This window comes from Salvelinus alpinus, chromosome 5, assembly GCF_045679555.1.
Source record: "Salvelinus alpinus chromosome 5, SLU_Salpinus.1, whole genome shotgun sequence".
Classification (NCBI taxonomy): Eukaryota; Metazoa; Chordata; class Actinopteri; order Salmoniformes; family Salmonidae; genus Salvelinus; species Salvelinus alpinus.
This window is the reverse complement of record NC_092090.1, coordinates 53830529-53841735: the sequence shown is the minus strand read 5'-3', so window position 1 is coordinate 53841735 and position 11207 is coordinate 53830529. Positions and strand designations below refer to the sequence as shown.

Here is an 11207-nt window from a genome sequence, read left to right as displayed (position 1 = left end):
TCATTATAAAACCATGTTAAACATAATTTTTGCACTCAGAGTGAGTCCATATAACTTATTATATGATTTGTTAAGAAAATATTTACTCCTGAACTTATTTATGCTTGCCACAAGAAAGGGATTGAATACTTATTGACTCAAGACATTACATCTTTCATTATTCATTTGTACAAATTTCGAAAAACATCATGCCACCATGACATTATGGGGTATAGTGTGTAGGCCAGTGACCAAAAAAATCTAAATTTCATCCATTTTAAATTCAGGCTGTAACACAACAAAATGTGGAAAAGGTCAAGGGGTGTGAATACTTTCTGAAGGCGCTGTAACGTTAGCAAGATACAATAGCTACAGCAGCTGTCAGTGCCCTATTTGTTGATGTTTATCAACTCCACGTGAAAATTCCCACACCCAATTCGTGAATATGTATAAGTAGCCTTCGTCATTCTTCGGAAGTGGAACCTAAACGTGCATTTCCTCTTTAGGACAGTAAATGACTTCCAAATAGTGGTGGAAACTCTCGAGTGGTGCAGCGATCTAAAGCACGCCAACTCAGTGCTAGAGGTGTCACTACAGACCCTGGTTCGATTCCGGGCTGTATCACAACCAGCCATGATCAGGAGTCCCATAGGGCGGCGCACAATTGGCCCAGCGTTGTTCAGGTTAGGGGAGCGTTTGGCCGGGATAGGCCGTCTTCGTAAAATAAGAATTTGTTATTAACTGACTTGCCTAGTTAAATTAAGAAAAAATAAATCAATGGACTAGGACAAGAATATTACTTGCCCCCAGACAAATTGTAGTTGACAATGCAAGACTGTTAACCTACAGAACTTGAGACAAATACATGATTGGCCAGTGGATGGCCAAGCCCTCGTCACACCTAAAACTTGTTTATTCATCAAAACCCAGCCTGTCTGTGCCACCGCTAGCTATTTCTGACACACCCCTGACCTATGGCACTACCACCAACACTTAGATTTACCATTGCGTTAGGTTTGTTAAAATAGAACCCTGGATGTTTTTGTTTTACTGTTGCTAATACTCGTTACTAAAGCCTATACTATTTAATAAACTGTAGTATCAATCCCCAATGAAAGAGGATGAGAATATTGATGACCCCAGTCGAATTGGAGTTGATGACAATGCAAAGACTGTCAATAACTTACAGAATTTGAAAGAAACACATGCAGTATTAAGCCATGGAATGCATTGATTGGCCAGTAAGGGGCCAAGCCCTCCTCACACCTACAACTTGTTTATTCATCAAAACCCAACTCATTTTTCACCACTGCCAGCTATTGCACTCCTAATTCCGTCTGTGCAAATACCAAAAATATTTCTGATACACCTCCAGACCTATTGCTTTACCATTGCATTAGGTTTGTTAAAATTGAGCCCCTAATGTCTTTCAAAATGATATTTAAAAAAAGTGTGTAAATGAAATAGTAGCCTCCAGCTACATTTCTACAGTTTAAGATGAAACACATAGAAACAGGTGTTTCCACACATCTGACTTAATTTAATAAAATATAGCCTACCCTTTGATTTGAAAGAAAATGACCTTAAATAACATAATGATGTAAGGAGTGCGTAACTGGTGGCAGGGAAGTCAGACGCAGGAGAGCAGAACTAGGTAGTAGCCGGAGAAGTTTAATAGTAAAACCAACGGCATCAGAATACAAAATGAATGGGTACAAAACCCGTCGCGCACCAGTCAAACATGTGCACAAGCACTTACAACAAACAATACCTCACAAAGACATGGGGGGAACAGAGGGTTAAATACACAACACGTAATGAGGGAATGAAAACCAGCTGTGTGAGAAAACAAGACAAAACAAATGGAAAATAAAAATGGATCGTTGATGGCTAGAAGACCGGCGACGTCGACCGCCGAACACCGCCTGGACAAGGAGAGGAACCGACTTCGGTAGAAGTCGTAACAAATGATGACAAAAGTGTATAGATCTTATTATTTATTTAAAATCTATAAGGACCTTTTGCCAAAGCAATTGTTGTGAACTAACAAAGTAATGTTGACCTCATGGACATATAGCTGAGCATTACATAAATCTCATTGGGTGGCAGGTAGCTTAGTGGTTAAAGCTTTGGGCCAGTAACTGAAAGGTTGCTAGTTTGAATCCCTGAGCTGACAAGGTGAAAAATGACCAAGGCACTTAACCCTAATTATTCCAGGATTGTTGTCAGTAATGGCTAATACCTAGCCTTGACCCCAGTCTCTCAGAGGTTGTTGTGACATGAAAAATTACATTTCCATCTCACATTTGTCCATTCAGTGAAACAGGACAAATATAAGAACCTCCTATTTGATAGAAATCAAGTGTTAATATCATGAGGTTATTTTGCTTCGGTGTTTACCTTTTTGTTAATGGTGTTGGCCCTGTGGCCCACAGTGTAATGTTGAAAATATTTAGCAAATGATAGAATGTATGAAAGGATACATTACGCAACAGTTGCCATTTCGACATTTATTTGTGACGATCAGTCAACATTTATTTGTGACGATCAGTCGATATTTCAAGCACGCGCCATATGCCAATAGCATAGTGCGATGTCATGTTCAGACTACAGCTACAGCAAATCCCCCCGTTACTGAAAGTGGATTGGACCAGCCGTGCGAGGGGGGAGCAACGAAAAACTAGCTTGCTATCAGTCACAGCAGCCTCAGCTTGTCCCCGCTGCCAGGCAGAGTTGCTGGACAGAAATATTGTTAGATTAAAATACTGCGTCGAGAACTTTCGATTTTTTTTGTAGCTTTTTGGTAATACAATTTAATGTAAAGGGAATACACTTGTCTGCTTTAATAAACTGTGGAAGGAAACTGATCATCTGGAAGAGGACAATTTTCAGGTGCGAGAGCGCTTTTTATGTTTTGTGTCCATATCAAATGTGTCTATCATGCATAGCCAGTATAGTCTGTCATATTATTTTGCAGGAGACTGACATTACATTTAGCTCAGAATTGTCATTCTGACATTGGGTGCGGATTGTGGTACCCAGTATCGGATTAATGGGATACTGCTGCTTGTCATACAGGTCGCCGAGACGCACACCATGCAGACATGTTAAAAGAGCCTACTATAGGAGATGCAACAATTTATAGGTATAATTCATTAATTTTACATCACTCATGTTACTAATTTTTACCTAATAAATAGACAATGGTAAATCGATGTAAAGTCGTGAATCGTCGATGTACTGTTGTGCATGGGGATGGATGGATTATGCGAGACATTTTCTATGCTTTTACATAACAACATAAGCGATGGAGAGATCGGTACAGGTCCCATTCAATGGTTAGCCAGGCTCTTGAAATAATGTTATGAAGCAACTAGAAAGCTTCAGCTTTTACCCGAGCTTTTATCCCGGGCCATGCCTTCTTGCTCTGAATCATTCAATTGCTTTTTTATAAAAGCATATAGTTGATTTGAGATGTATGCATTATCTTATACACTACATGACCAAAAGTATGTTGACACCTGCTCATCGAACATCTCAGTCCAAAATCATGGGCAAGAGAATTAGTGAGGTCAGGCACTGATGTTGGGCCATTTGACCTGGCTCGCATTTGGCATTCCAAATCACCCATCAAGGTGCTCAATGGGGTTGAGATGAGGGCTCTGTGTAGGCTAGTCAAGTTTTTTAAACCATTATTTAACTTGGCAAGTCAGTTAAGAACAAATTCTTATTTACAATGACAGCCTACTCCTAACAACACTGGGCCAATTGTGCACCGCCCTATGGGACTCCCAATCACAGCCAGTTGTGATCCAGCCTGGAATTGAACCAGAGGTGTCTGTGGTGACACCTCTAGCACTGAGATGCAGTATCTTAGACCATTGTGCCACTCGGGAGACCAAGTTCTTCCACACCGCTCTCGACAAACCGTTGCTGTATGAACCTCGCTTTGTGCACAGGGGCATTGTCATATTGAAACAGGAAAGGGCTTTTCCCAAACTGTTGCTGCAAGTTGGAAGCACAGAATCGACTAGAATGTCAATGTATGCTGTAGCGTTAAGATACAGTTGGCAATATGCATTCGGGCAGGTACTGTAGCATTCTTCTTGCATCCACCAAACCCAGATTCTTCCATCTTCATCAATCCAAAGAACGCATTTCCACTGAGTCCAATGGCGGTGAGCTTTACACCACTCCAGCCGGCACTTGTTATTGTGCATGGTGATCTTATGCTTATGTGCGGCTGCTCAGCCATGGAAACTAATTTCATGAAGCTCCCGAAGAAAAGGTATTGTGCTGACATTGCTTCCAGAGGCAGTTTGGAACTAGTGTTGCAGCTGAGGACAGGCGAATTTTACGCTCTTCAGCACTCAGCGGTCCAATTCTGTGAGCTTGTGTGGCCTTACCATTTCACGGCTGAGCCGTTGTTGCTCCTAGACGTTTACACTTCACAATAACAGAACTTACAGTTGACCGGAGCAGCTCTAGCAGGGGAGAAATTTGATGAACTGAATTGTTGGAAAGGTGGCATCTTATGACGGTGCCATGTTGAAAGCTCTTCAGTACGGCCATTCTACTGCCAATGTTTGTCTATGGAGATTGCATGGCGGTGTCCTCGAATTTATACACCTGTCAGCAACTGGTGTGGCTGAAATAGCAGAATCCAATACACTATATATACAAAAGTATGTGGACACCCCTTCAAATTAGTGGATTCGGCTATTTCAGCCACACCCGTTGCATACCGGTAGTTACTTTGTATTTGATTCATTGTTGTATATTGTATTGCACTTATTTCAGAGCAGTTTCAGTTCCATAACATGTTAGATGTGTTTTATTTCATGGCTCTGCTCCAAAATCGTCTCTCCATAGAGGCCTAGAGGTAGTTCTGAGTGATTACCCAACATTTCATTTTTAGTTTCTCCGTTATTAAACAACTAATTGACCGACATTGGTTCGTTTTTTTTTTGTGAGCCCATCGCGCCATTTCTCTAGAGAGAAATCAAATAATTCACGAGAGAAATTAACTCAAGAACTATGTGGGATGCTGGGCTGAAGGGAGTTGTAGTTTTCATTAAGCAAATATTCGACCTCATTAAGCACACAGACCGCATAGACAGCATGATAGAGGAATGTGCACAACATAACGACTAGAGAGATGAGTATGCCTCATCTTCTTTGAAGAACTAGAATAAAGATTTGGCTAGCTGCAGAAGCTCTGCAGCTAGCCTAGCTAAATAGGATGACAGAACAGTATGGGGAGTAAAGTCATCATCTCATCTCTGCTAATCTTTGCAGAGATGAGATGATGACTATAAAAACGGAGTACACGGAACAAAAATATAAACGCAACATGTAAAATATTGGTCCCATGTTTTCATGAACTGAAATAAAAGATCCCAGAAATATTCCATACACAAATTTGTTTACATCCCTGTTAATGAGCATTTCTCCTTTGCCAAGAAAAACCATCCACCTGTGCTTCACTAACATAAGCCAAGTCAAACCATTCAGACCCTAGTAGTGCCTCAAATCCAGAGGAGGCTGTTGGGAGGAACTATAGGAGGACCGGCTCATTGTAATGGCTGGAATGGAATTAATGGAATGGAGTCAAACGGGGTTTCCATATGTTTGATGTGTTTGCTACTGTTCCATTTATTACATTCCAGCCATTACGACGAGCCCGTCCTTCTGTAGCTCCTATTTCAGCCTCCTTTGCTCAAATCCCACTGTTAGCATAGATCTCCCAAGTTAAGTTGATTTTGATAACCAAATGAGATAAAGAAACATGTTCCTTCCCTTAAAACTGCTAAAAAAAACTAATTTCTGTTAAAACTTTTGAAGATCGCCTCATCTGACTATTGCGTTGCGCCATCTTGATAATGTGTCATCAGTGATATCACTTGAATGGTTCGTCTGACAGTCAGCCCAGATTACAATACGTATTAGTAGCCTCATTTAGAATGTTTAGAATATGAAAATAAATGCTTTTTTAGATGGCTACCTGGTTAGAGACTAGCCAGGTAACATCGCATGAACAATACATTTCCCCCCAAAAATATATTGTGCAAGGTGGGCTATCATAGCACTAGCTAGCCAGCTAGTCCAAAACCACGGCAAGCTCAGCTATCATTGATGGATATTTTGCTAGCTAGTGACGTTAGCAGAACAGCTTGCTACAGTGCAGGATTTTACTATAAATTATTGATTTCACTATGGACATTGGCAGCATAATTTGGTAAGTCTCACAACTAGCTGCAATTGATTTAATAGGAGTGGACACTATTCTCAAACCTACATATCTGTAGCTAACTCTAACTTGCATTGACTGAATACTCATTTTTCTAGACAGCTTTTTCTAGCCCAGCTAGCTAGCTATCCTCTCCCAGGTTTGGCACATTTTAAGTCCCTCACTGCAAATTATATTGAATAGTATTTTATGCATAGTTTACACAATCTTCCTGTAAAAGTGACTTTATTATTGTTGGTTTTACCATGCAGTTAGCTTAATAACCTTGTTTGCTGTTAGTCAAAGTTATCCAAAAAGCTAGTTAACACAGTACGATCCAATGCCCATGTCAAAACTACTGTAATGTTTAAAACAGCTAGAACTTGCTCACTGAATGAACACAAAAACATGTGCAAGTGGGTTTTTGACTGAACTATACAGATTTATTTTATTCTAGCTAACTGCTTTGTTATTGTGGATATAATGCATTTAACAGTAGATCCGATGCCCCTGCCCATGTGAAAATCACTGTAATGTAGCATACAGCTGAATGAGCTCAAAAAAGTATGCAAGTGTATTTTTGACCGGACTATATAGGCTTGTTAACATGATTGTGAGTATTTTATTATTGTTCCCTCTCAAATTGGTAGTATTAGCTTTTAGTTTGTTCACTTCTTGATTAGACTCTTTATCAAAAAGCCATGAGAACAGTAGGCGCGCGGACGCATTCCCATGACGTTGTTTCAATATGGCTGCGGCCACATCTATCTAAGCTGGTACTAGGCACTCAAAAACGTCTAATATTATGTTCTAAAAGTATTTCATAATGTCACATTCAACAAGGTTACCTAGCATCGGCATGTAAAGCAATGTTATAGGTTGATTTGAGTGTTTCATTTCCACGTTAAACTATCATTAACACACTCATCCCATATAGTAGCTATGGATAATGTACAGTGTGTTTAGCTCAAGTTTCACAGAAAAGTCCTGCTTGCTAGCAGCCCCCTCTATCATAGAGATTTGTCTGGTTATGTACTGTATACTGTAGGCTAAATCCATTGGGACAGTCACATAGTTGATGCCTCAAGCTCAGATATGAAATATGTGACTCGATTCAGGAAACTAGGCGTATGTCGCAAGCCACGACTTCACAGCAGAGCTGTTTGAACGTAAAATATATTTTTTGATTGAAATGTGTTTTTTGGCAGAAATGCCTTCTCGAACATGTGAACTTTCATGTGCCTTAATATCAAACTTGTATGCCATCTGTAAATATGAATAAAATAGTTAAATTACGAACCTGGTTGGTTTAGCCACAGAAAAAGGGGGGGGGGCAACCTTCCCACTAGCCATGATTGGCTGAGATAATGAGTGGGCTGGACATGCCGAGAGGTGAGTTTGGATTGGTCTACCATATAGCATGCGTCTGTCTATTGGAGATGGTCAGTATGTTTAGGTAATCGTGTCAAACGCTGAAAAAAAATGTATTGTGTAGTAAAACTCCATATACCTAATGTCAAGTTAACGTGTACTGTTAGCTAGCTAACGTTAGCTGGCTGGGTCGCCACTGGCATTTTCAACCTCTCCCTGTCTGAGTCTGTAATACCAACATGTTTTAAGCAGACCACCATAGTGCCTTAGCCCAAGAACACTAAGGTAACCTGCCTAAATGACTACCGACCCGAAGCACTCACATCTGTAGCCATGAAGTGCTTTGAAAGGCTGGTCATGGCTCACATCAACACCATTATCCCAGAAACCCTAGACCAACTCCAATTTCCATACCACCCCAACAGATCCACAGATGATGCAATCTCTATTGCACTCCACACTGCCCTTTCCCACCTGGACAAATGGAACACCTATGTGAGAATGCTATTCATTGACTATAGCTCAGCATTCAACACCATAGTGCCCTCAAAGCACATTACTAAGCTAAGGACCCTGGGAATAAACACCTCCCTCTGCAAATGGATCCTGGACTTCCTGACGGGCCACCCCCAGGTGGTAAGAGTAGGTAACAACACATCCGCCACACTGATCCTCAACACTGGGGCCCCACAAGGGTGCGTGCTCAGCCCTTTCCTGTACTCCCTGTTCACCCATGACTGTGTGGCCATGCACGCCTCCAACTCAATCATCAAGTTTGCAGACAACACAACAGTAGTAGGATTGATTACCAACAACAACGAGACAACCTACAGGGAGGAGGTGAGGGCTCTGAGTGTGGTGCCAGGAAAATAACCTCTCACTCAACGTCAACAAAACAAAGGAGATGATTGTGGACTTCAGGGAACAGCAGAGGGATCACCCCCAGATGCACAATTGAGAGCATAATGTTGGGCTGTATCACTGCCTGGTATGGCAACTGCACCACCCATAACCGTAGGGCTTTCCAGAGGGTGGTGCGGTCTGCACAACACATCACCGGGGGAAAACTACCTGCCCTCCAAGACACCTACAGCACCCGATGTCACAGGAAGGCCAAAAAGATCATCAAGGACAACAACTGTATCTCAGTCTATGCTGCTCTGACATTGCTCATGCATATATTTGGTAAATAAAAAAATGGTGACTAAACCATAGACATTAAAACAAGTAGATAGTGATAGCGCTGACGTCATCCGTGTATTTCTATGGAAAACTCCCAATTTGAAGTGTGCTATATTGCTGAATAGGGCTGAATGTTCCCAAAAACATCATTAACTTCTTATGGCTGGAGGCGCTATTTTCACGTTCGGATGAAATGCGTGCCCAGAGTAAACTGCCTGCTACTCAGGCCCAGAAGCTAAGATATGCATAGTATTAGATTTGGATAGAAAACACTCTGAAGTTTCTAAAACTGTTTGAAAGGTGTCTGTGAGTATAACAGAACACATATGGCAGGCAAAAACCTGAGAAAAAATCCAACCAGGAAGTGGGAAATCTGAGGTTTGTAGGTTTTCAAGTCTTTGCCTATCCAAGATACAGTGTACATTCGGTCCGATTGCACTTCCTAAGGCTTCCACTAGATGTCAACAGTCTTTAGAACCTTGTTTCAGGCTTCTACTGTGAAGGGGGAGCGAATAAGAGCTGTTTGAACCAGGTGTCTGGCAGAATGCCATGAGCTAAGTCAGGCACGCGGCCGTGAGAACGAGCTCTGTTCCTTTTCATTTCTAAAGACAAAGGAATTGTCCGGTTGAAACATTATTGAAGATTTATGATAAAAACATCATAAAGATTTATTCTATACATCGTTTGACATGTTTCTACGAACTGTAATGGAACTGTTTTGACTTTTCCTCTGGACCTAGTGCTCGCGTCTTGTGAATTTGGATTTGTGAACTAAACCCGCAAACAAAAAGGAGGTATTTGGACATAAATGGTGGACTTTATTGAACAAAACAAACATTTATTGTGGAACTGGGATTCCTAGGAGTGTATTCCGATGAAGATCATCAAAGGTGATATTTATAATGCTATTTATAATGCTATATCTGACTTCTGTTGACTCCACAACATGGCGGGTATCTGTATGGCTTGTTTTGGTCTCTGAGCGCTGTACTCAGATTATTCCATGGTGTGCTTTCGCTGTAAAGCTTTTTTGAAATCTGACACAGCGGTTGCATTAAGGAGAAGTATATCTTTAAGGATCATGGTAAAAGTGTCCGAAACTAGCAAAGGACCATGGTCAATGTAGTGGTTTTCATCCTGTCGGAGAGAGTCAACCTTAATGTCAATGGCATGAGGGCGCAAGCCTCCTCGTAGCCTGCCGGCCGGCCCGTCATTAGTGTGTGTCAGCATGTGGTCCAATGTGACGACAAATGTAGTAATCAGAATAGACAATTTCATTAAATATCTCGATTTGTTGCAAACCTTAAAATAATTAATGTATAAAGAGCCATCATATTCATGCAAAAGTCCTAATAATGGAATAAAAGCATGGGGATTTAGAATTTTGTAAAGTTAGTGGGGAGAAGTGGAAAATTATTGCTGTCCATCAATAATGAGAAACCACCTGGTATTGACAAACTAGATGGAAAGCTATTAGGGATGGTAGAAGGCTATATTAACACTCCTATTTGCCACATCTTTAATCTGAGCCTGGAGAAAAGTGTTTGTTCACAGACCTGGAGTGAAGCTAATGTCATTGCACTACCCAAAAATGGTAAAGCTACCTTTGCCTTTCTCTAACTGCTGATCAATAAGCTTGCTGCCAGTTCTTAGCAAACTTATGGGAAAGATTGTGTTTGACCAGATACAATGCTATTTCTCTGTGAACAATTCAACAACTGACATTCAGCACGCTTATAGGGAAGAACACTCAATATGTACTGTGCTGACATAAATGACTAATCCTTGGCTGAAATAAATTGACATAAGAAGATTGCGGGAAATGTATTGTTATATTTCACTGCAGCCTTCGATGTTATTGACAATAATTTGTTATAGAAAAAATTTATGTGTTATAGCTTAGCTCTCTATCCATGATATGAGATGATGTTATCTATCTAATAGAACACCGGGGGTTTCATTAATGGAAGCTTCTCTAACGTAAAACATGTAAAGTGTGGTATTCCACAATGGAGCTGGATTGCCATTTACTGTTTTCTATATTTACTAATGATCTACCGTTAGCATTAAACAAAGCCTGTGTGTCTATGTACGCAGATGATTCAACACTATACATGTCAGCACCCACAGTGGGTAAGCGAATGCTCCCACCACTGTCTCTCCCAAGCATCTTTGACCGATGTTTTGGCTTACTGCCCTGCATACTGCTTGTATCCACAGCAGAAATTTGTGAGTTGATAATCTCCCGCTTGTTTAGTAAAGTGCAGCCAGGATCCATACAGAGAGCAAGTTCTCCTGTTTCTCTCTGTTTATCGTACTGGTGCATGTGTGATCAAGTGTGTGTTGCTTGTGTGTATTTGCCATTTCACTGGCGGAGCTTGTTTTCGGGAGACGGATGTGGGTTGTGTTTGCGAACTAATTTTAGCTTACAACAAGCTTGTAGCAT

At 40.9% G+C, this 11207-nt stretch overlaps 1 protein-coding gene across 14 annotated transcripts in view; it reads left to right on the top strand.

Moving 5' to 3' along the window:
* The first annotated feature begins 2607 nt into the window (after window positions 1-2607).
* Window positions 2608-11207, top strand: part of LOC139576327 (dematin-like) — a 125968-nt gene continuing 117368 nt past the window's right edge. For 2 of the 14 annotated variants that reach the window (XM_071402300.1, XM_071402304.1), the window contains exon 1: window positions 2609-2871. The gene's annotated coding sequence lies outside the window, so the exon portion shown is untranslated. Of the gene's footprint in view, window positions 2872-11207 lie in introns of all 14 variants that reach the window. The other 12 variants (XM_071402296.1, XM_071402293.1, XM_071402302.1 and 9 more) reach the window with 9 other exon arrangements.